The 26,873-nt window shown below is 39.7% G+C and overlaps 1 protein-coding gene across 2 annotated transcripts in view; it reads right to left on the bottom strand.

The window, feature by feature from the left end:
- LOC127805956 (LEAF RUST 10 DISEASE-RESISTANCE LOCUS RECEPTOR-LIKE PROTEIN KINASE-like 2.1) overlaps positions 1-26,873 on the bottom strand; it is a 114,136-nt gene that overhangs the window by 6,930 nt on the left and 80,333 nt on the right. The window lies entirely within an intron of this gene.

Below are 26,873 nucleotides of genomic sequence, written 5' to 3'. Positions count from 1 at the left end.
GAGATCATGGATACGATACGGAGGAATGTCACCAGTTGAAAGAAGAGATCCAGGAGCTCATTAATCGAGGTTTCCTCATGAATTATGATACTAGGGAAGCGGATCCCTAAAGGGGGAGGGAGCGACGTTTGTGGTTCTAGAGTCCCCCCACTAGGAGGGACCAAGCAGAAGAGCAAGACCAAGTTCGGCATTCGCCCCAAAGGGAGAGATCACCACCGGCGGCAGAAGATCATCCTCAGCCCCCAGTATTTCATACGCTGGTTGTAGGGGAGGTCCAAGGGGTGAAGGGCGAAAAGGATGTAGCGAATAGCCGAACCTCGGGGATGAAGAGGTCGATGAGGGGGGAAACGATCTCTTTTTTGAATAGTGACCTCCCCGGGTACCCGAATAGAAATGATCCGCTAGTAATAACAATCGAGCTTGGAAAGTGGGAGCTTCGGCTGTGACACCCGTAACTTACTTACATGCTTAATGATAATAATATTCATATGAACTTCAAGGTTTAGCGTAGAAAAACTTGAGAAACAAGAATGTTATAAACTTAAGTAATGTTTCAAAACATAATAAAATTCAAAGCAGGTTTAGTGTATGTATAAAGTTTGACACATAAAACATGGTTTCAACAGAAGCAAGAAAGACTTCGCGAATATGCTTTGTAGCGATAACATCCATATAAAAATATCTAGAGCTTAAAACCAAAATCATACTTCCTTTAAATCAAATAAAATTCCAAGACATGCTTTATGGCATACATATAGGAAAAGATCAGAGTTCAACCCTAAAAACATTGTTTCAAAAGGAAACTAAACTTAAATTCTTGAAAATCCTTTTTAAACAAGCCACCACGCTCCACGTCCATGTCCCGATCTCCTTATTCATTCTCACCTGGGGGAGGGGAACATAAAGGGTGAGATTATGCAAATCTCAGTAAGTACAAGAGAACCATCATATGTATTTAAACAAGTCATGACATAACATAACATATCATATGGAGACATGAGAGGTTCCACCAACTTGCAGGGGTAAGAACCCTCGTGCGTAGCGCTACCGAGCTCTAGTCCCGAAACTTGCATGAACATAACATAACATGAGGGACCACATAACATAGTTCATTGTCATGCTTAAACATCATAAATAGTTCATAATGTACTTACCTCAACTTGGTTTGATGAGATTTGAATGTTTAAGGCTTCACCTTTACAGCTCTCAATATGGCATAAACTTAGCTTCGATTGATTTGAAATACCCAAAACTCACCCAAAGGTCCTATTTATAGAATTACCCAACAAATCATAACTTGCCACTTGTCATGTAATTATTTGGGACTCATCATGACTCCCAAGTGTTCACATTGCCAAATATCCTATATAATCATTTCTATCCATGTGTTCTTATCAAATGGTGCCATGTGTCCCATATAATCATTTATATCCATGTGTTCTTATCTTATCTTTCTAATGACCAATGGAAGCTTGCCATGTGTCCTTGATATTTTGAGCCTCACATGCTTAATTACATTTTCAACACTTCCATCATTACATCTCACACGATTTAATTCATTTTTCTACATTTCCCATCATTACTCCACATGGTTATTTGATTTTCTACATTTCCCATCATTACTCCCACATGGTTAATTGATTTTCTACATATCCCATCATTACACCCACATGGTTAATTGATTTTCTCCGTATCCCATCATTACACCTTTAACTAGTTAGCTATATTTGGTTACTTTAACTACCTAGTTTGAGATATTTTGATGAGATATTTTAAGGTTTCAAGAACTACACCTTGGCCCAAAATTTTTGGATAATTTTCACTTAGGCCCTTGCAACTTAGTCCCCAGGCTATTTTTTAATTGCATTTTAGCCCATGAAGAAAGGATAAATTACGCTAATACCCCAAGATTTTAGGTAAATTATACTTTTACCCGAACTTCAATATTTACGATTTTGCCACTGGCTCAAAAACTGAACCTTTGTCTCAGGGCTTCTATAATCCCTTGAAAGGACATATTTTCTCAAGTATTAGAAGCTAAAAATCCCGAGTATTACATTATATTTCAATTTAAAATCTTGGACGTTACATCGGTGGATCCTCGTGGATCCGGGTAGTTCTTCGAAAATTTTGTATAAGCAAGCCTTCTTGGGCATGGGGTATTGGATGGAGCAGCTAAGGCCGGCTCGGGTCCCCTTGGTGGGATTTGACGGAGAATCGGTGTATTTAGATGAGGTCATTCAGCTTCTGCTAACCTTGGGAAAGGGTTCCCGAACCTCCCAGGTCATGCTGGATATCCTCGTAGCGGATGTTCCTGCGGCTTATAACATGATTCTAGGAAGATCAGGCCTCAACGCTCTTTGGGCTATTCTTAGCACATATCACATTATGATAAAGTTCCCTACGACCGGTGGGATAGGCGAGGTGTGAGGAGGTTTACGTTCGACCCACGAATATTACATGGCCTCCATAAGCGAAGCGAGAAGTGCTGGGATCCCGCGAGGGCAGATGAAAGAAAAATTGCCACAAGAAGAAGCACCTAGTCAAAGAAAGGACTTTGAGGAGAGAAGGAGGAGAGTCCCCCATAGGAGGTCAGTTTTCTATTTGAAGGGTCGGAAGATCCAAAGATGGCAGAACCAGTGGACAAGCTGGAGGAGGTACCCTTAAGGAAGGATTGCCCATATTGTTGGATAAAGATAATTGCTGAGTTAAAAGACCCGCTAAGGGGTCAAATCTTAGCCCTCATTCGGTAGTATGCAGACATTTTTGCGTGGACTATCCCTAGACATGCCGAGGGTTGATCCAGAGGTCATGACACACAGGTTGGGAATACGTTCGGGTTTTCAACCTGTTAAACAGAAGAAGCGAAGCTTCACCCCAAAAAGAGCCCGAGCGATTGATGCAGAAGTTGCAAAGTTAATGCAGGCGCAATACATTCGGGAAGTTGATTATCCTGAATGGTTGGCAAATGTGGTGTTAGTACCCAAAGGAGAGGGCAAGTGGAGGCTTTGCATTGACTTCACTGATCTTAACAAAGCTTGCCCGAAGAATAGCTACCCTATTTCTTGAATAGATGCCCTAATTGATGGGACCACTGGTTGTTTGCTAATGAGTTTTCTGAATGTCTTTCAGGGGTACCACCAAATCCTACTACACCCTAAGGATTAGTAGAAGACAACATTCATCACCAATAAAGCAACCTACTGTTACACAGTAATGTTGCTCGAGTTGAAGAATGCGGGAGCCAACCAGCGCCTGGTGAATAAGCTATTTCAACACTAGCTCGGTCGGACTATGGAAGCTTATGTGGATGACATGCTGGTGAAGAGCCTTATTGCTGAGCATCATCCCACAGATTTGGAATTTGGAAGAATACTTGCAAACCCTTCGTAAGTTTCATGTAAAACTTAATCCTGTCAAATGTGCTTTTGGAGTTTCTGCAAGAAAGTTTCTGGGTTATATAGTTCATCACCGAGGGATTGAGGTGAACCCTATGAAGGTTAAAGCCATTATGGATATGCCAGCCCCGAGGAACATCAAGGAAGTGCAAAGCCTGACGGGGAGGATGACGGCTTTAGGGAGATTCCTCTCTCAATTGGCGGAGAAGGAACTTCCTTTCTATAAGGTCTTGTCGAAGGCAAAGAATTTTGTCTAGGATGATGAATGTTAGGAAGCTTTTAGTAAGTTGAAGGAACATCTGGCCTCGCCTCCAGTTCTTACCAAGCTACAACAAGGAGAACCGTTGTATCTTTATTTGGTGGTAGCCGAAGAAGCTGTGAGTTCGGTCTTGGTCGGAGAAGAAGATAGAAAATAGAGGCTTGTTTACTTTGCCAGTAAGCGGCTGACAAAAGCGAAAGTTCGGTATTCTCCCATGGAAAAGTTGGCTTTTGCCTTGATGATCTCAGCAAGGAAGGTTCGACCCTATTTCCAAGCTTATACCATCATCGTGCTTACTAACCAACCTTTGAGACAGGTTCTTAGCAAATTGGAGCTCTCAGGTCGGATGTTAAAGTAGGCCATGGAGCTCACAGCTTTTGATATAGAGTAGTAACCTCGGCCTACTATTAAAGCCCAAGTGTTGGTAGACTTTATCGGTGAAGGGATAGGATCCCAGGAAGCTTCGAAATAGGATCAGAGGCCATGGATGTTGACCGTAGATGGAAGCTCGACCTCAGGCGGTGGTGGAGCAGAGCTGATGATCAGAGGCCCTAATGGGCAGACATGGCCCTATGCCTTGCATTTTGAGTTTCGAGCATCTAACAATGAGGCTGAGTACGAGGCTTTGTTAGCGAGATTGAGATTAGCTGAACAGTTGGGAGCACAGCAAATCGAGGTGAGTTCGGACTCCAACTTGGTAGTACAACAAGTAAATGGAGAGTATGAGGCTCGAGAAGGTCACATAGCAAGATACCTGGCTATGGTCAGGAAGCTAATTGCATGATTACAATCAGTAAAAGTGAAGTATGTTACTCGGGCCATGAACACAGAGGCAGATCTGTTGTCTTGGATTGCTTCTTCCTTTTTTCCCTACGAGCTCCCGAGAAATCTGGATAAAGTCTTTACCACATAAGAGCATCGAAGAGTTCGCCGATCAGTTGTGTATGGAAGATAAGCTTAGCTGGGTGGATCCTTTGCTATTATACTTGAAGGAGGAAAAACTTCCCGAGAATAACTTGGAAGCTTGGGAAGTCAGAAGGAAAGCCCAAAGTTTCGTACTAGTCAATGGGGAACTTTATAAGAGGTCATTCTCGCGACCATTGCTCAAGTGCATCCGACCCCAAGAGGCAGATTATATCCTGAGGGAAATTCACGAAAGCATATGTGGAAACCACATTGGGGCTCGGACCCTTAGCCAACGGGTTCTTCGTCAAGGGTATTATTGGCCGACGATGGCAAAGGACTCGGAGCACCTGGTCAGGACTTGTGATAGATGCCAGCTAACCTCCAACCTGGTCCATGTATCAGCTGTCGCTCTAACCCATCTTGCTGCACCTTGCCCTTTTGCTTAATGGGGCATTGACATCTTGGGACCCTTCCCCCCCAGCAACTGGTCAAGTTAAATATGTCATTGCTGCCATAGAATATTTCACGAAGTGGGTTGAAGCAGAGCCAGTAGCCTCCATTACTACTCGACGAGAAAAGCAATTCCTGTGGAAGAATGTGGTATGTTGCTTCGGGATACCTTAGGTTCTAATTTCGGATAATGGCACTCAGTTCACCGACCGATCTGTCTAAGAATGGTGCCAAGAGCTAGGAATAAGGCAGCATTTCACTTCGGTGGCCCATCCATAGGCTAATAACCAAATCGAGCTTGCAAACAGAACTTTGTTGCATGGTCTAAAGGCATAAGTGGATAAAGCAGATGGTAGCTGGGTGGAAGAATTACCAAGTATTCTGTGGTCTTACCGAACTACAGAAAATGTGTCTACAGGGGAGACTCCATTCAGCCTGTGTTAGGTTCGGAAGCTTTGATCCCAGTCGAGATAGGCGTACCAACCCTCGAAGTGGAACTTTTCAGCCTGGAGGATAACAAGCAGAATCTAAGAGACAATCTTGACCTTCTTGATGAGCTTCAGGATCAAGTAAAGATTCAGCAGGCTGCTTACAATCGGCGCATTAAAAGATACTACAACTGAAGGGTAAGAGCTCGGAGTTTTCTTCTCGAAGATTGGGTATTGCGGCTAGCGGATGTTCGGAGTGCCCGAGAAACAAATAAATTAATGCCGAACTGGGAAGGTCCTTTTAATGTAGTAGAAGGCCACAGTCCTGGCGCTTACAAACTCCAGACTGCCGAGGGCATACCCATTAAAAAAGCTTGGAATGTGCAGAATTTGTAAAAATTTTATCAATAATGTCCTTTATTTCCTGAAATAAATCTATTTTTTCATTCCCATTAGTTAAGGCTCATCACCACAAAAGATCCCAGGGGACCACCCATAACCAAAAATAAGGCTAACCTCGAGGGGCCTCGAACCGTCGACACAAACGAAAGGATCAGATGTGATCCTTCGGGGGCCTCAAACCCTTAACACAAACGAAAGGATCAGATGTGATGCTCGAGGGGCCTCGAGCCCTCGACGCAAATGAAAGGATCAGATATGATCCTCGGGGGGCCCTTGAAACCTCCAAACTCGAAGCTTGAAGCCTCCAAAAAAGCAAAGGATCCGATCTGATCACTAAGAGGTTTTTGTCTCTGATAAAGAGTAAGGAAATTTTGTTTTTAAAGTGTGAAAAGGGTTGGATGCAACCCTCTAGTTTTAGAATTACGGTCTTGTTTAATTAACTAAGGCAAGTAACGTTCAAATAAAGGAGGTCAAATAAACAAGCAAGAAGATTTTATAGAAGTATCAAGTTTTAAGTACAAAGGCATCTGTTCTAAAGAAGATAAAGTTGCTGAGAGTCAAAGGGGATGGAGTCCACGTCTAGGTTTGGAAAGCGCTCCTTCGTGAGTTTCTTCATATGTTCAAATCCACCCTGAATGACTCTTTCTAACTCCGCAACATAAGCATTGGAGCTTTGAAAATCCTTGCGACCATTTTGAAAGGCCATGCGGGCATCCTTAAGGGCAGACTGAAGTTGGGAGTGGTTGTGCGAAGGTCTTCCTTGCACCAAGAATAAGACTCCATCGCCTTGACCTATCGCTTCTTAGCCTCCTTTAGCTCCAAGGTAAGCTTCTTTACATTCTCTCGGAGTAGGTTGCTCGCGCCCTTCGAGGCATCTAGTTCCTCCCCGAGCTTAGAGTTAGACAGGTTAGCTTCCAGCATATTCCTCTGAACCAGCTCTAGATCCTCACGAGCTTGAGCTTCGGCTTTATTGGTGAGTTTGGCTTCTTTTTGTGCCAGCTGGACGGACTTGGTGAGAATATGCACGTTGTGATCGAGGTCTGCCAGTTTAGAAGAGAGGGAGTTAAGCCCCCGGAGCCTCTCAATCTCGGACTCCAATGAGGTAATCCGGGCTCGAAACTCTGATTCTCGCCGGGCAATTGAATCTTGAAAGCCTAAAAGGTTCTGGAAAATAGAGACAAAGTAAGAGTCGAGTCCTATTAGCATGAAAAGAATTCAAGGGCAAAAGATAGATGGTAATGAATTACCCTAAGAATCTCAGCACAATAATCTGGTTCGCCCGTGGTTGGTAAAGCATTGGAAACGATCAACGTCTTAGCAGGGTCCTCGGTCACCTCGGGAGTAGAGGTCGCTTCAACCGAAGGCAGGGAAGAGGCAAGCTCTATTCTTGGTCGCTTCGCCCTTCAGGCCAATATCTCCTTCGTGGATAGGGTAGAGGCCTCCCCCAACGAAGCTTCCCCTATCAATCTTGGGCGTCCCTCTGGCATTGGAGACATTAATATCAGCTTAAAACAAAAGGGATAGGAATGCTGAGAGGCATTGCAATGGGCTCTGTACCTGCAGGTGGCCGATCTCCTTGGGCTTTTTCCCTAGCCACCTCAAGTGCCTGGGCGAGGGTCTCAGTATCACCTTCGAATGGGTTTTGCGTGGGGGCGGGCGCTGTTGCAACTAGTTGTTGAGTAGGCTAGGAGTTCTGCTTATTTTTAGGGGCTCGGGATCCTGTGGAGGGGCTCTTCGAGCACGCCCCAGCACTATCCTTGGAAGCCTCTTGAAAGGTCTAAAGATCCCCCTCCGCCATTTTCCTTGATTTGGAGGAAGTCGAGGATCCTCTACTCCTAACGTTTCTCAGAGCTCTCTCGGGCGGCACTGAGAGCCCTTTTCTTTAAGAAGGCTTGGAGGCCTTTTCAGATGTTTTTTTTCTTTTGGAAGGGGCCGAGGGACCCTTACTCTCGGGGAAGTCCAAGACCCACCCCTCGGTAATAGGAGAATAAGTTATCTCCCAGAGATTTTCAACTGCAGAAGAAAGACAATGAAGATCAATATCTAGTAAGAATGAGGAAATGAGAAAGAAAGTGAAGGGCTAACACTTATAGGTTTCACCATCTAGGCCCGCATAAGTAAGCGTAAGGTTGGAGAGTCATCCCTCTTCCCAGTTTCAGTTGATCTTCGTGAGCTTACCAGTGAAAGTAAAGCAAGATCGCTACGGGGCAAGCAGCGTAGTTCAAAATTTTGAACCTTACCCCGATCCCGGCGATTGGATCAACGTCGAAATTAAATCATTCACAAACAAATAAATAAATCTAACCTTTAGATTACCGAGTCGTTCGCGGATTCGAGCCGTCCAAGAGTCCGGCCTCTAACTCGTGATACACGGCACACGTCCATTGGCAAGGAGAGTGGAATAGGAGTGCTAGCTTCTTCTCCTTTGCGCAGCTTGTGTATGAACGGTAAAAGAATGCACACGTTTTAAATTGATGCTAAAAAGAAACGGGAAGAGTGAACGGTAATACGTTTTTCAACTCTTGAAAAACGACACCAAAAATCACTTTTATAATGGGCAACCTATAAATGGATATTTATAATGAAATATTCTAGGGTTTCTAAAACCCTAATGGATTGGGCTAGCCCATTAATTCTAATTTAATTAGAATATTAAGTGAACTTATTCTAGTCCAACTAGAAATATAATTAAATGGCTCAAATCTTTTTATAGGTTTAAATAAAATATTTTAACCCAAATCTAATTCAAGTCCAAATATAATATTTAATATTTAGCTCAAATCTAATTTGGTCCAAATATAATATTTAATATTTAGCCCAAATCTAATTTTGTCCAAATATAATATTTAATATTTGGCCCAAATCTAATTTAGTCCAAATATAATATTTATTTTAATATTTGGCCCAAATCCAATTTAGTCCAAATATAATATTTAATTTAATATTTGGCCCAAATCTAATTTAGTCCAAATATTAACTTAAGCCCAAAAATATTTTATTTCCTATTTGCCACTCCAACAAATAGAAAATTATTAAATTAGAAACTCTTTCCTAATTTAATCAACTGTCATTTTAGGAAACTCTTTCCATTATGACGACTCCTCGTCATACCGACGTCATTACGTCTATTTGTTCTTTTTCCGTGAGAACCTACGACGGCATAACTTCTTACCGAAGTGTCCCACTTAACCATACGTCCACTCTCCTGGTTTAAGCCAAGGATCATGCCTATTGTGTATGACTCATTAGGCTTCCGAATATGTTGGCAATGTGTCGGTACGAACACATAAGACAAGATTGAACTCTAGCAAGGCATCATGCCTACCCAATTATTCAAAAGGATTCATAATCCGCAAATAACTTTTCACGAGCATGGTTACCGTGTAATTCGATCCTCTCGTCAATGTATCTTATGTGATCTCAAGTATGGCGATGTGTTGCTTGATAATGATCGCATGAGTTTTCTTTGGTCTTCTTCTGAATTTGAACAACTCTTTATTTAAATAATAAACATGATTTCAATTGTCAGTGTACAATATGCCCAATCTGATTGGGTTTAGAGCACCTACACTAACAACCAGCTGGTTCTTTAATATCCTCAACATTTGGACGTTTGTGCTTGGTGTCCAGAGTCCACCCATTACACATGGACCAAATCTCCTATGAAGAACCGGATGGTCTAGGTTGGACTAAGAAAAAGCGTTCCTTCCAGTCGTTTGAGTCTTTCGACCCTCCGAATTGCATGAGTGTTGAGGCCTTGATTTCTAGCTCGAGACGCTCCTTGGTCTTGATGATATTGCCCTCTCTCACTATCCTGGGTGAGATTGAAATCTAGCCCCCCTGGGTCGTGATTGGTGGTAAAGAAGTAGTCGAACAGATCCCCTGAAGGCTCTATCTTACCAAAATTATAGATAATAATGAATTCCATCAAGTATCTCCACCCAAAAGGGGATAGCTGGGCAAGGATGATGGTGAGATGTTGGAGTAACGACATGACCCTCCCTCGGGGGGGGGGGGTAGGCGAAAGCCCCTGTCGAAGGCACATTTGTAAAGACAAAGACGGCTGGTGACAGGATGACATGCTCGGAGATTGGTGTTGAACTCGACCTCCCACTCTTCGGGAATCGCATATTTCTCCCAGAACTATTAACACTCTGTTTCGTTCATCCATTGATAAGGAATGAAAGCAGCAGGGTGATTCTCCCACTTAACAAGCTCCACGCTAGTTGGGTTAAGCCTTCCGGATCCAGTAATCGCCATCGTAGGAAGTTGAGAAGAAATCAAGGAAGATGAAAAAAGAGAAGGGAACGCTTGTTGACACGGCAATAGATTAAAGTAGGAAAAGAGTCGGTAGAAGAAGCAGACAAAAGGATAAGGGTCACTTATTAAAGCCTTGAGAGTGGAGAACCAAAGGACAGGTAATGATGAGCATTAATTACCCGAAAGTTGCGTGGTTCTTGAAATGTGAAAGGTTTGGACAACGTCGAGGGAACAGGTGTTAACACCGGAACAAATTAGTAACCTTGCCCTACGAGCATGAGCAAAAAGCAAAAAATCCCTAACTCATCGGACTTGACTGATTCCGACCCTTTGGGCAAAAGAGAGCGGGAACCTTCAGAGACTTAAAACACTCCTCGAGCCATCCAAGTAGAGAGGCTCGAGGAGTGGAGTGGGGGGGGGGGCAAGTGATGAGGGTAAATACTCCCGAGTCCATAATTACTCCAATGCCTCGGGAACATGGCCAATGGCAACAGCGACACGTGCCCACTAATGAGCTATTCCACTGACGTCATCGTACTCGGGTCTAGAGGAAACACGTGGCAGATGAGTATCACCACACCAGCTAGCCTGTTACTTGGCAAGGATTTTTTGGATTCCTCAGGGTCAACCATCCCACTGAGGATCATGGAGATGGGAACTACCCCGAACTCCTCGGAAGAAATTAGGGAATCCATATCGTTAAGATCCTAGCTCCATGAAGAACGGGATAAGGATCCCGGTGATTTAAAAGAAGATCCTTACTTTAGCAGGAGGATAAAAAGGAAGGGGACTAGCAACGGGTAAGGGATTCGATCTTTATTTTTCTCTAAGCCTGAAACTGAGATACTTGAAACCTCTGTTCATCTCGTAATCTGACTTGAATGTCAGAGTAATTCTGGGGGAGCAAGTCCCCGACTCCATTGCAGATACTTGGTCAGAGGAAGAAGGAGGGTGATCGACCACTGCATCATCACTTGTGCTTGTTCCTTCATTTCCTATTGATTAATCGAGGTCAAGTGAATGATCTATGAGAGCAGAGGAATAAAAGCATTGAATTAATTGGAAATGGAAACCTTAGAATGATCTGATGGCAGTTGCAGGTAGACGGTGGCAGTGAGAGGGGTGGCCAGTGGGTGGGGCAACAATGTTTGGAGAAGGACGGGCGAGTGGGCGGAGGGTGGGGTTGATGGTGTCGTGAAAGAGAGACGCAGATGGGGTGATGGTGTCTGTGAGAAGAAGAGCGAGAGAGGGACAAAGAACAAAATGAGGAAGAGAGAGAGAGAAATTGTTTTGGATTATTTGAGTCATTTATCATAGGGGCAAAATGATCATTCTATTATTCTTGTAAATAATTTTGTAACTGCACTTCCGTACAAATATCATACCTCTTTAAATATTCAAAAACTGGTAATGAAACTTGTATTTGTGATATTGTTTATATTAGAATCAAAGTCATCTTATTCTTCATAAAATCCTCTTCTATAGTGTTAAATAAATAAATAATATATATACTCTTCTTCTTCGAACAACCCGTGCGATTGGTCCACCGGAAACAACTACTATTGTGGTTGCATGTTGCACATCCCGCGACCCTTTGTCTTCCAAGCTGGCTTGGCTGGTTCACTACAAAGTAATCACCGAAAATGGTAGTTGCAGGGCTCACAACTTGCAGATCTGGCGACAACAACCCGTGTCTCTTCGACTTCTTGGTGCAAGCAGTTGTTTCGCCGTAAAATAGCAAGTCGGGGTGCTCATGACCTACAGATCCAGTATGTAATACCCCGTGTTTAGATAAGGTTGCCACATAATTTTAATAAGTTTAGAATACCGAAAAATTGGCTTGACAGCAGTTATAAGTATCGAATCGACTGCAGGGAATGCCTCGGAGTGAAATTGTCTAAAGAAAATTACATAGTCTCGATGAACGTTTTGAGATAGGATTTATGGTATCAAAAAAAATCGAATCGGGAACAGTTTTCAGTACAGCTAAAATACAGCTGCTAATTAGGCTATAAAACCGAATCGTTGTAGGAGACTCCCGAAAAATCAATGGAACCCTAGGGGGGCTCTGGTTTTGCGTAATGAGCAACCCTTCAGTGATTTAAGGATGAAACAACTGCCCAGTAAGGACAATGAGGCGAAATCGTCCAAATCGAGTAACTATAAAGTTATTAATTTTGTATTTTCGATATCGTAATGCCAATTAATTCAGTGTTTGTGGATATTATTACAATTAGAGAATTATTCTAATAAATTTAGGATTAAAAATGAGATTTAAATATATAATTTTTTAATTTATATAATATAATATATAACTATATATATATGTATGCAAACGTGCTGTGTGTGCACGTGAGTGATGGCAGCCAGCCATCTCCATACTTCATGCCATTTCCTACAAATGTTAGAAGGATTTACACGCAATGGCCACCTCTGCAAATTTTTGAAGCCATTGCACGTAATCAGCCATGCCTTGCAATGGGCCACGTCTCTGCAATATTTGGTTAGATTTGCACGCTAAGAGAAATGGGCAGAGCGTTGGCGTTGGCTATAAATAGATGAGAGTTTGAGAGGTTTGGGTAGAGCAAGCAACAAAGAGTAGCATGAGAGAATGGAGAGTGAAGAGTGAAGGAGAAAAGGTCGAATTCGGCCATGGCCGCAATTGCTGGCCAAGAGTTCCTGAAAAAAAGGCTGAGTTTGAGAGAAATCAAGATTGTGAGAGAGCTGGAATCGTGATGGCTGGCCGGAGAGCATTAAGCGGCTGCCATAGCCGCAAGTCCAAGCTTCTAGCAAGCTCGGCTATGGCAGCCGCGGCCGTTACAGCTGGGTGGCTATGCGCAGGCCGCCAGCGGAGGCTCGGGTAAGCGGCAGCGAGTCCGGCGAGGTGTGGGCAGCGGTCGGCGAGGCTGGAGGAGGCCGCAATGGCTGTTGGCGGTGATGGAGGCAGGCGGAGCGGCTGCTGGGCGTGCGGCCATGGCAGCAGTCACGCGCATGAAGAAGAAGAAAAAAAGGGAAGAAGAAGAAGAAGAGAAGGAAGAAGAAAAAGAGAAGAAGAAGAAGAAGAAAAGAAGAAGAAGTTGCAGGCGCGGGAGAGGGAAGCTGGAGGTAGAAGATGGAGTGAAAAAACAAAAAAACAAAAACAAAAACAAAAAAAAAAAGAAAAGAAAAGAAAGAAAAAGAAGAAAAATAGGAAAAATTTTCAAAAAAATCCTGAAAAATTGGATTTGGTAATTTATTATTGTTCCAGAGATTTTGGCAAAGAAAAATTTGTTCGGGCACTTGTTTTGAGGATATGGCACGCATACCAAGGAAATCGGAGAAGCTAAGTCAAGATAAGTAAAATTCTCTAGAAATTTTAGAAATTCAAGAATATTATGAATTTTCGTAGAAGAATATTTGAGAAATATTTTTGAAATATTTAATCTGGATTTATTCAGGAAAAATAAGAAGAAATAAAGAGAAAATTATAGAAAATGCCAGAAATTATGGAAAAATAGGTTTTAATGCTTATTTAAATAATTATGGTGATTAGGATACCTTGAGGCTGAAGTTGAAGAGACTCGTGCAAATTTTGAGGTTAGCACGCAAATTGAGGCAAGACACGGATATCTAGGTAGCCCGATAAGCTTGAGAAGGTAAGTGGTACTCCCCAATTAAAATTAACTTTATGGAAAATGGCTAGGTTGTAAGTGATTTATGTTCCTCAAAAATATTTTCATCATATTGATATGCCCTGATATGTATCCATCACGTAGACTGCATACATGATATGACTATGAAATGCATAAATACACGTTGATATCATTGATCACTCGCATTTGAGGCCGTAGGGAGTACGAACTGGCACCGCTACTTTACCAAGGGTGCACCCATACACCTAGGCTTCGAAAGAGGGGGACGAAAAAATGGTAGGTAGCATGAGGGGTGCAGTTGACACCTACAAGGTAAGACATTGTATACACAAATGATATAGCATTATGTACCCTTAGATGATTCATCATCTAACTCGGGATTTGCCCCTGGAATATTCAAACATTTCAGGTGGAGATTGTAGCAGATTCGATGATAAATGAGACATGAAATGGCACCTAGCAGAGTGGATGAGAAATGAAATGTATGTAACGTAGCCCCTATATTTAAATTCTGCTACTTTAGATTTTGAACGTTTTGAGGAATGTTGAAGATGTAAGAATTTATTTATGATTAATGTTAAGCTATCAGGTTTCAATCATTGCTTCCGCATTTGATGTGTAAGTGATTCTCTTTCGAGATTAATGTATGGGAATTCTGGGACGGATTCGAGGAATAATGTGATTTAGGTTTAGTGCTTGAAAGAAAAAATTTATTGTCTCGGAATTGTCCCAGTTTATAACGCGCCCGAAAAAGCAGGGCGTTGGTCCGTAAGACGAAATCCCTATTTGGAGATTCGAAGATTATCGATTGAAGGCTTAGAAGTTATTGGATTAAGTGTTGTGTAGTGGAAGTACATGTCTAGGCAAGTTCTGGCTAAGGAAAGACTTGGTATTTAAGTGTGTCCATTCGTAACCCACCTCTATTTCCTGGGAACTTACCTGGTATACTATTCACATACAGACACTATTCCAGTATACGATTACTATTCTTGGTGAATAGTAAAAGCCTGATAGAAGCTAGTATAATGATCTAGTTATTGAAGTTAGGATCCGATGATATAATTCAGGTGTAAAGTTGACTCAGTAAACTGTGATTATGGATCCGAGAGATTTAGAGACTGTTGATTTAAGGTCATTAGTCAAAATCATGGCGAGAAATGATAGGGTAGCTGTGGTTATCAAGGATAATCGAATCATGGATGATTAGTCTGATGTGACATGACCTAGTTAAAGAGTTAGGATCAAATGATAAGTATTTTCGAGGATGATTTAGTGTCTCGGTAATGAGATATAAAGATCAGGGATCTAACAGATTGGGTCAAGTGATGGCAAGTGAGTTGCGTTAATTGATGAGGTGGCAGTAGTGCAGCCAATGGGACTCGCAGAGATGGGATAAGGAACCCTAGCAGAGTAACGGCACTCCTAGTTCGATGTTCGCAGTGACAGATCTGGATCTAGGGACCCACGTACAAATAATTGATGGATGGCTTCCGATAAGGTGCGGGAAGCACCGTCAATCGAAGCATCATAGTAGATTGCCTGGAAGATAATCAGATGCTAAAAATTTGGGACAACCCAGTAGGGTCTGTATCTTGTATGGGTCTAAATCCCAATGGTCTAAGAGCGAGATGTACCACTAGCTATGATTGATCGAGGCCGGAGAATCAACCCGAAAATGAAATGGATTGAGTATGGACTGAGTGTCCTATCTAAAGAATTGTACCAAGGTTCGCGGTTATCTTGGGAGTAGGGACACGACGTACAGTGCAAATACCGTGATATTTAGTATGGCAGTGGGATCATAGCCTTGGATCAAAGTAGAGTTCGGGTACCGAAAAATGAAAGAGTTGCTTAATAGGTCGAATCAACCCTAAAGGAATGATAATGAGACCTAGTTAACGGAGGTTGTGACTATGGATCAGTATGCCAAATAGACCTGCAAAATCAGGTAAAGTTGTTAGTGGTCAACCCGATGGGAAGAACTCAGAAGCACCATGATGAATAGTGGATTGAGAGTAATCGTTGCAAGGAAATAGAGTTCTTGGAAGATGATTAGAACCAGATATCATGATCTGATTTGAGATTTTTTGGAGATAAATCGGTTTGAAATTCTTGAGGAATTGCTTGAAAGAATTGAGGAGGAATCATGATAAAACATTAGAGTTTTCAAGAAGAAATATAGCAAAAATTGGAGTATCGTAGGTAACGTAAGTACCTGCCCACTCTAGTCGGCAGTATAGTTACGGATTGTCATCTGGAAGATTGTGCAAATCTTAGATGTCAAGTGATGACAAATGTGCCAGGATAACGGGTCATAGTAGGAAAAGCTACAGGCCTAGATCGATTAGAAATCTGAGATTTTCGATTTTGGAGAATGGAACTCGTATGGCTAGACAGTTAGTCTAGGTAGCCTAGTAGGCAAATTGGGAGATGTATAGCTAGATAATCATTAAAGTGATGTTAGCAAGTTATGATTACAAGGAGCCTATTGATCTATTGTACAAGCACTTGTTGTCAGTGAAAAGCCATAAGAAAAATGGAAAATACCATGAGGTATTCTCGGAAGATTTAATAGGATTATTTCTTAATGATGAAATTGCCAATAAATAGCTTGAGGTTATTATATGCTTAGTTATAAGTAGCTTGATTGAGGACGTAATTTCTTAATGATGAAATTGCCAATAAATAGCTTGAGGTTATTAGATGCTTAGTTATAAGTAGCTTGATTGAGGATGTAAATTATCGAGCTTTGAAAGAGGTGATAATTAAGAGTCGATATCTTTACCTCAAATTTGATGAATTATAAACAGTTGTAAGAGGCTGGGGTAATTGTGATTGATGTGCGATCGAGGGATGAGACATTCCAAAAATCGACAATGGAATCATGATTTGATGATTTGACCAAAGTACCATCTGCATTGAAGTCACGTGGTAATTGTGTCTATCGAGGATATTGGTGTGCTCCTCGAATAGGGAGATGCATGAGGAACATTGAGGATTATGTTAGGGAACATCACGATAGATGTTGAGTTTAGCTTGCTAGGTCATGAGCGAATCAAGAAAGAAATGATGAGGCTCCGTGTCAAGAACGTAAGATCAAGTTGGTTGTCGTAAAGCACCATAAACTTATGAAGTTCCGAAAAGTTGAATGTCCTAATAGATTTCAGGAGACAAATCAAAAGTTTTGGAAAAAGTTAATCCGAACAAAGATCGGTAACTTGAGTAAGATACTCCGAAAAAAAAAAAAAAAGAAAGAGGATCAAATGGTTGATTTGATGATATAAAAAGTTATTTGATGATTACTTTGAAAAGTGCGAAGACTTATTGAGTTATGAGTATAAATATTAGTACTGCTAGATTTGGAAGACAATGTAAGATTTCAATCAATATTAAAAGTGAAGTTACGGAAGAAAGTTTTGGAGATAGATAGAATAAAGATTTCTGGAGAAAATAGTTACATGACATGACTAGAAGATGATTGTGGTCAATTGGTAGAAACATGCGGTTATATTAGGTGATGAATACCTACGAGAATGAGGAAACAATAGTTTATAAGTAACCTGGAATAGGTTGGCTCAAGCAATGATTAGGTTTGTGATGACCTAAGGTAAGGCATAACTAGTTTCGAGGATATGTGATGACGTATATTTTTGATGTTATTGGATCCAAGGGTACGTGAAATAGTTTGATGACATAAAAAAATATATATATATTTCTTTGAGGATCGATTCGATAAAAGTCAAGATGTATCGAGATTAGGGACTGTTGTGCTAAGGTTGGAAGATTATCAAAGCATGATTGATTAGTTCAAGAGAATTGACGTCGTGAAAAATCGGTAATAGAGAAGTGACAAGAATAAGGATATCGATTAGATGACTCAGTGAAAAGCAAATTGAAAATTATATGAGAACCGTGGGCTCATTATAATGATGTGGGTACCGGCTTGGATGGGAGTTTAGGTTAAGGCTCATGGCCCAAGAACCAAGTTATGCAGTTGTGATTTGAAAGGTATGCATGGTTGACAAGTGTACTTGTCTAAGAATTGATAAGTGTGGTTAGCCCAAGAGTTCTAATTTTGAGGTATAGAATGTGGCAAATTTCGAGGATGAATTTTTTGTAAGAAGGGGAGAATGTAATACCCCATGGTTAGATAAGGTTGTCACGTAATTTTAATAAGTTTATAATACCGAAAAATTGGCTTGACAGTAGTTATAAGTACCGAATCGACTGCAGGGAATGCCTCGAAGTGAAATTGTCTAAAGAAAATTACATGGTCTCGATGAGCGTTTTGAGATAGGATTTATGGTATCAAAAGAAATCGAATCAGGAACAGTTTTCGGTACAGCTAAAATACAGCTGCTAATTAGGCTGTAAAACCGAATCATTGTAGGAGACTCCCGAAAAATCAATGGAACCCTAGGAGGGCTCCGATTTTACGTAATAAGCAACCCTTCAGTAATTTCAGGAAGAAACAACTGCCCAGTAAGGACATTGGGGCGAAATCGTCCAAATCGAGTAACTTCAAAGTTATTAATTTTGTATTTTCGGTATCGTAATGCCAATTAATTCAGTGTTTGTGGATATTATTACAATTAGAGAATTATTCTAATAAATTTAGGATTAAAAATGAGATTTAAATATATAATTTTTTAATTTATATAATATAATATATAACTATATATATATGTATGCAGACATGCTGTGTGTGCACGTGAGTGATGGCAGACAGCCATCTCCATACTTCATGCCATTTCCTGCAAATGTTAGAAGGATTTACATGCAATGGCCGCCTCTGCAAATTTTGGAAGCCATTGCACGCAATCAGCCACGCCTTGCAATGGGCCACGTCTCTGTAATATTTGGTTAGATTTGCACGCTAAGAGAAATGGGCAGAGGGTTGGCGTTGGCTATAAATAGATGAGAGTTTGAGAGGTTTGGGTAGAGCAAGCAACAAAGAGTAGCATGAGAGTGGAGAGTGAAGAGTGAAGGAGAAAAGGCCGAATTCGGCCATGGCCGTAATTGCTAGCCAAGAGTTCGTGAAACAGAGGCTGAGCTTGAGAGAGATCGAGATCGTGAGAGAGCTGGGGTCGTGATGGCTGGCCGAAGAGCATCAAGCGGCTGCCATAGCCGCAAGTCCAAGCTTCCAACAAGCTCGGCCATGGCAGCCTCGGCCGTTGCAGCTGGGTGGCTGCGTGCAGGCCACCAGCGGAGGCGCGGCTAAGCGGCAATGAGTCCGGCGAGGTGTGGGCAGTGGCCGGCGAGGCTGGAGGAGGCCGTAATGGCGGCTGGGGGTGATAGAGGCAGGTGGAGCGACTGCTGGGCGTGCGGCCATGGCAGTAGCCGCGCGCAAGAAGGAGAAGAAGAAGAATAAGAAGAAGAAGAAGAAGAAGAAAAAGAAAAGAAGAAGAAGAAAGAAAGAAAAGAAGGAAGAAGAAAAGAAGAAGTTGCAGGCGCGGGAGAGAGAAGCTGGAGGTAGAAGATGGAGTAAAAAAAAAAAAAGAAGAAAAATAGGAAAAATTCTCAGAAAAATCCTGAAAAATAGGATTTGGTGATTTATTATTGTTTCGGAGATTTTGGCAAAGAAAAATTTGTTCGGGCACATGTTTTAAGGATATGGCACGCATACCGAGGAAGTCGGAGAAGCTAAGTCAAGGTAAGTAAAATTCTCTAGAAAATTTTAGAAATTCAAGAATATTATGAATTGTCGTAGAAGAATATTTGAGAAAATATTTTAGAAATATTTAATCTGAATTTATTGAGGAAAAATAAGAAGAAATAGAGAGAAAATTATAGAAAATGCCAAAAATTATGAAAAATTTGGTTTTAATGCTTATTTAAATAATTATGGTGATTGGGATACCTTGAGACTGAAGTTGAAGAGACTCGTGCAAATTTTGAGGTTGGCACGCAAATCGAGGCAAGGTACAAATATCTAGGTAGCCCGATAAGCTTGAGAAGGTAAGTGGTACTCCCCCAATTAAAGTTAGCTTTATGGAAAATGGTTGGGTTGTAAGTGATTTATGTTCCTAAAAAATGTTTTCATCATATTGACATGCCCTAATATGTATCCATCACGTAGACTGCATACATGACATGACTATGAAATGCATAAATACACGTTGATATCATTTATCACTTGCATTTGAGGCCATAGGGAGTACGAACTGGCACCGCTACTTTACCAAGGGTGCATCCATACACCTCGGCTTTGAAAGAGGGGGCCGCAAAAATGGTAGGTAGCATAAGGGGTGCAGTTGACACCTACCGGGTAAGACATTGCATACACAAATGATATATCATTATGTACTCTTACTTAGATGATTCATCATCTAACTCGGGTTTTGCCCCTAGAATATTCAAACATTCCAGGTGGAGATTGTAGCAGATTCAATGATAAATGAGACATGAAATGGCACCTAGCAGAGTGCATGAGAAATGAAATGTATGTAACGTAGAGTATTTAAGTTCTGCTACTTTAGATTTTAAACGTTTTGAAGAATTTTGAAGATGTAAGAATTTATTTATGATTAATGTTAAGATATCAGGTTTCGATCATTGCTTCCGCATTTGATGTGTAAGTGATTCTCTTTCGAGATTAATGTATGGGAATTCTGGGACGGATTCGAGGAATAATGTGATTTAGGTTTAGTGCTTGAAAGAAAAAATTTATTGTCCCGGAATTGTCTTAGTTTCTAACGCTCCCGGGAAAGCGGGGCGTTACACAGTAGATGCAGAAGCGAGCGACGATGATGGGAACACGAGGTAGAGATGGACCGACTGGGCGACTGTGACGGGACAAGGCGGTGGCGGAGGCGACGTTGGAGGAAGGAGACCCTTAGTCTTCACCGTTCCTGACGCATGACGGCGATAGGAAGTGGCAACGGTGGAGGCGATACGAGACATTCATCTTCTCCGTTCCTTTCGCTAGACAGCAATAGGAAGAGATAGCAGTGGAGTCAACCACCGAAACCAGAGGTGGATCGACAGCGATGGCGGTCGCCCTCGAACGGAATCATATATGGCGCGAGTGGCAGCGGTTGTACTCTCTATAGCAGATGGAAGAAAAAGAATAAGAAGAAAAAGGGGTGCGGGTTCCTCTTTTGGGTTGGCCCTTTTTTTCTTTTGGACTGGTTTTTCCGAGATGGGCTGGGTTAAAACCGAGCCCAATTTTGGGTTTTCATTTTTAATTTTGACCCATAGCCAAGCCCTTTTTTGGGGGTTGTTCTTCGCAACTAGGTTGAGTTAAAACTCAACACCCATTTTTGAGTGGTTCCTTTTCTTTATGGGCCAAATTTTTTAAGGACCAAAGCTGAAAAATACAAATCAGTTGGGCTGGATTATTTTCCGTGGTCAAACCCATTAAATAAAATAAAATAAAGACAAAATATAAAGACCCATTTTATTTAAAGAGCTGAAAAAATGAAGAAATAAAATATATGAAAATTATAATGCTATCTTGATATGTTATAAGGTAAATGTGCTGAGATTAATATAAGTACTTATTGTAAATGTTACAAAATTTTGAAATAAAATTGTTGAATTTAGAGAGACTTACTATGGTGTATGTACACTTCAAATTTTAATCCTCATGAGTATAATTATATATTGAATTTTTTAAATTGTGTCTTAATAGATAATACTCTATAATTGTCCAATTTTGATCTTTAGACATATAATGAATTTTATTTTTCTTAATTTATGTTAATTGTTGTAATTATTTGTGTATGTGATTTAATCACAAAATTATTTTTTGTGAGACTCTCTCTTGTAGTTATGACTTCAATAAATGTTATTATCAATCTTAACAAGGGAGAGAAACTAAATGCAGACAATTATAACATATGGCATCGAAAAATTCAGTACTTGTTAAAAAATATAAGATGTTCTAGAAACTCTGACAAATAGTATGCCTGAGTTAGACAAACAATCTCCAACATATCAAATAAAACTCTCTAACTTACCAAGTTTGGTATAAGAATGATCAATGCATGTACTTTACAATGTTAAACAACATGCATAATGATCTGATTGGAGAATTTGAAGAATATAAATTAATAAAAGACATGTGGATTACTTTTAAAGTGAAATATGGTGGAATTAACGCCACGAGATTGTGGGGGGTTTAACTCTCAAATTTGACTAGTACAAGATGCCAATGCGTGTGACAATGCGTGAGCATCTACATATGATGTCAAATGGGATTCGTGGTCTAAAGGTTGCTAGAAACAACCTTATTGATGAGCAGTTGGTCCTAGTTGTCATTCAATGTCCCAGCTATTCAGACCAAATGGAGCTCATATAATCATATTAACGCATGACGAGCACATTAAAACTTTTGAAGATGCATCTCAGCACCATGAGCTTGAAGCTAAGAGCTTAGAAGCAAAAGGTGATCACACATTTCTCACAAAGTCAAAATTACATAAAGCATTTGGGTCTAAGCAAAAACAACTTGGGAAAAAAGGCACTCAAAGACAAGATGAAGGACTTGGTCCCAAGAAGCTCAAGCCCACGAAGCACTATAAAGGGAAGCATAGTGGAGGCAAAAGTAAGGAATGCTTGCTAAAATTAAGACAAGCAGGGATACTTCACTCGTGATTGTGCTAAGCCAAAGAAAGAAAATAAATGCCTTGACCCTAACTTGTGCATCTATTTTTGTTTATATAAATGTGTTTGTGGCTCATTCTTTCTATGGTTGGATTGTAGAGAAAGGAGTAACAAGCCACAAAGTGAGAGATCATGGAAGGTATGTGGAAGATAAATAATATACATGGGGAACAACCCCAACAAAAGGGTTCAAGGAATTGTTACCTACTATCTAAAATTGTGAGATGGCACACATTAATTCTTTATAACATTCTTTATTCTCTAGGAATTAGGAAAAATTTTCTTCCAATAGTTGTTTCGCTTAAATTAGGCTATAGATTTAGCTTATCTTGGGATTCCATTAAAATTTTCATTAGATATATTTTTATGAGCATTGTTTTATTTCTGATGGTTCAATTATGTTAAATGTTGAGGATGCTTATTTTAATTCTAATTATAATGTTTCTTATTTGACTTTGCAAGATGATATTGTGAATGAAAGTATCAAATGACATGCTACATTGGGTCACATTGGGTAAGATTGTGTTAAAAGGCTAGTTAGAGAAAGTCTATTAGGCCCACTCACTAAAGTGGAATTGTCCACTTGTGAACCTTGTATAAATCTAGAAGCCCTTTGGAAAGGCACAAAAAGCATCCAACCTTTTAAGGCCAATCCATTTTGACCTTTTTGGACCTATGAATGTTAAGGTACGAAATTGTAGTTCATATTTCATCACTTTTATCGATGATTATATGTGGAATGGAATAGTTTACTTAACCTCCCAAAAGTTTGAAGCATTCGATTATTTTAGATGATTTTTAAGTTTGATTGAGAATCTATTGAACTTGAGAGTAAAAACTTTTTGAACTAAGTGTGGGATCATACATGTATTACATTAGTTTAAAGATATTTGTGATAAAAAAAGGAATAGTAAGGTAACTAACTATGTCGAGAACTTCACAACAAAATAGTGCAATAGAAGAAAGAAATAGGACCTCAATATGGTTAGGTCAATTATGGTGCAAACCAAAACTCCCAATATCTATATTGGGGTGATGTGTTGATAACTGTAGTCTACATACTTAACTGAGTACCTACAAAATTTGTCACAACTACTCCATATGAATTATGTGTAACACTCCGTCTCTTAAGGATGAGTTTGATGCATGAGAGTTTTGACAAGGCGTAAGTGGAAAGTGTGAACCAATGAAGGGACCACCCATTATTTATAGGCCCCAATACCTAGAAGGCGAATAGATGTGTAATCATTGCTCACATGCGTCTCCCAATTGCCTTAGGCATGCCTCTTTACTAGGTGACCATTCCTTTCTTGGACCGACAGTTTGTCTTCCTTCGACTAAGGCCCATATCTAGAGCAAGCCTTGCCACTTTTGAAATAACTCCCTAAATTCAATATACTCCTCCCTTCAACTTTGAATTAAAGCAAAAAGTATGGTGTCATTGTTGTAGCCCTTTCTCCAGGGGTAGTTTTCCCATAAAAGACAACATTCTCAAAAGAAGCAATTCTCCCAGAGGACCACGCGACAAATTCCTAGAACTAGTTTCCAAGAGCTATATTTTGTACGCCAACAGTCCATCCGATTGAGCCTTGCTGGCGGAAGAAACCTAGGGAGACCCATCTTCAACAAAATTCTTCCCCACACTGTCCTACAAAATGTGGCCCACTTACTTGAAGCTCATTTTCCTTAGAGGAACCTTTCCTCTAGGGGGGTTTCTCACGAAAGCCCTTTTAAAATCTTAACCCTAGGACGATACCACGTGTACCAGAAGTGCTTTGCATTCCCACAGCCACACGTGTGTGTCACATGTCCCAATCACAGTCAATGATTATTAATAGACCTCGATCCCTATTGTTTATGGATCTTTTTAGAGAGATCCTTTTGAGACCCCATTTTTTGACCCTTTAGACTCTCTCTCTCTTCATTATTCTTTCACTCTAGGCAATCTATTGCATCCCAAACACTTGACAACACCATATCTTTTGGAGAATTACTTCCCCCCACATATTAAGCATGACATTTCACTACATGATGTATTCTAGACTTCACCATGACAATATCTGACTTAAGCATCAGAAGGCCCACGTAAGAGAAAGCCTTGCGTGACTTCAAACATGTTCCTATCTTGCAGACCATTCTCAAGGTATATATCGACTCTCCCAAACAACAAAGATTCTACTTAAGTTGTCATGGCTTCCCCTTCTCCTCCAGTTTCGCACTAGCTCTCCTAGACAATGGATTGAGCTTGCCTTGAATGACCATCCATCTTCTCCTATGTTGTAGTTACCCCGGCACGAGGTCATGTTTCTTCCCAAGCCCTACTGACTACTCACTGAATTTCCCTAAAACAAACAAATGTTAATTGTTGTATTCCGACAATAATAGAGGGAAAAATCATTTGTGTTTAAAAATAGAGAAAGGCATTTTATAATTTACCTTTAAAATAATTAATGTTAAGACTTCATCATTTTAGTGGGGCGTGGGGGGAATTGAGGCTCCTAAGAACTTTGAGACCTCAGGATTGCCAACTATTCCACTTAACACTTAGGTTACAAGAAATTAGTTTCTGAGGCAACTAACAAACTTTTCCATTATTAAACATATTAATAGCTAAATCTTTTCAAGTTTTTATTAAATATTATGCGTTTAATCTAATATATATACAAACTTATGAAAGTATACAGAAAAGTGTATTGATATCTTTCAAAGAGCAATTAGCGATAAAAAAAAATGCAAATAAAATTAACTCCCTTTAAAGTATGTGTTTTAAAAGCAGAGAATAAAAACATATTAAGGAAAAATTTTAATATCTCTAAAAAATTTGTTATAAAGGAAGCAAAAATATTAAGAGCCTTTAATATATTGTCGAGGCAAATAACAAAAGCATATTAGATAACAAAAATTTTAATACTCTACAAAATTATTATATAGGAAATTTACTTGCGTCTCTCTAATGGATATGTTGTAGAGACATATAAAAAGGGTATGTTAGAGGCAAAATTTTCAAAGTCTCTAGAAAAAATTGTTACAAAGGCAAAAAATAAGTGTCTAAATAATTAAGTTTTAATTTAGAGGTAGATAATAGAGTCATTTTCTAATATGTCTTTAATCTAAATTTTTAAAAGCTAAAAAACTTTAATGACTTTAAAAACACACTGCATAATGCAAATTGAAATGTGTCTCTAGAAAATTGTCTCAAAAAATTTTGTTATAAAAGAAAAAATACTTAAGTGTCACAAGTAACGATGTTTTAGATGCAAATAGTATGCCTCTAATAAGGAAAAAAAAATAATGCCTTTTGCTAATCTCAATGCTACAATCATTGTTTTGATGTAGTGAAAACAACATTTATTTTGTAAAAATAATAAATGATTTTTTCCTTTGGGCACAAACATTTTTTTTTATGAATCAATATCTTTTGATTAAACATACTTACAACTTATTCATTGGAAAATCTTAAAATTGGACATATTTCAAGAAAAAAAAATTCTAAGAAAGTTTGGTAACAAGTGAAAGTGTTATAGTTGATCAAAGTTTGGCAAAATATCATGTGTCTATCTTTTGTCAAGCTTGGTTCACAACAGGTAGTATCCTAATCAACCAAATCTCATTAAATGTATACTCAAAATTAACTACGAAGTTTCATGTATCATAATCAACCAAATCTCATAAAATGTATACTCAAAATCAACTATGAAGTTTCATGTATCATAATCAACCAAATCTTATAAAATGTATACTCAAAATCAACTACGAAGTTTCATGTATCCTAATCAACCAGATCTCATAAAATGTATACTCAAAATTAACTACGAAGTTTCATTAACCAAAGTTCACCTTGAGATTAACCAAAGTGAGCCAATATGCTCTCATCATTTTCATTTTTTAAGTTTGGCCGATTGAAGTTTATCTCCTAGTCGATATGAAACGTTCCATAATGCACCATGTCTATTTTCAAACTAAGTTTAATCGACCAAAGTCACCACTTTAGTCAATCAAAGTCTATTACAAGTACATTATTGACTTGGTCCCTTTTTCAAGTGTTTTTAATCTCAAAAATTAATCAAAACAACTAAGTATTTATGCTAGTAAAGATGGAAAGTGAAACTCATTACAATCTCATTCAAGTTGATACTCAAGGACTTGCTCGAAAATGTTTTGTTATTCATTATTCTCTATACTTGTGAAAAGCTTGGTCTGGATCATGAAATTGAGTTTGTTGCATATTATTTATTGTCATAATGGATTTAAAAAGGCACTGCAAGGTAGCTTCAAAGCGCACACAAAGACAAGTGCAAAACAAAAATACAACTCTTATGTGTCATTCAAAAGCTAAGCCAATAGTATAAGATGGAGATTGAAGTTGTCAACTAACAAGTCTTTGTTAAGCAAAAGTATGAGTGGGAAGAGATGCAAACTGCACTGAACATATGAGTAAAGTGAAGAATTATCTCAAAAGCTAAATGTGTTAAAGGAAATGGTAAAGATGAACAATATTGAAGGATCGAGCTCTCATAATGTCACTATTTCA

This window comes from Diospyros lotus, chromosome 7 (assembly GCF_014633365.1).
Source record: "Diospyros lotus cultivar Yz01 chromosome 7, ASM1463336v1, whole genome shotgun sequence".
In the NCBI taxonomy this organism is placed as follows: domain Eukaryota; kingdom Viridiplantae; phylum Streptophyta; class Magnoliopsida; order Ericales; family Ebenaceae; genus Diospyros; species Diospyros lotus.
This window is presented reverse-complemented; position numbering and strand designations above follow the sequence as displayed.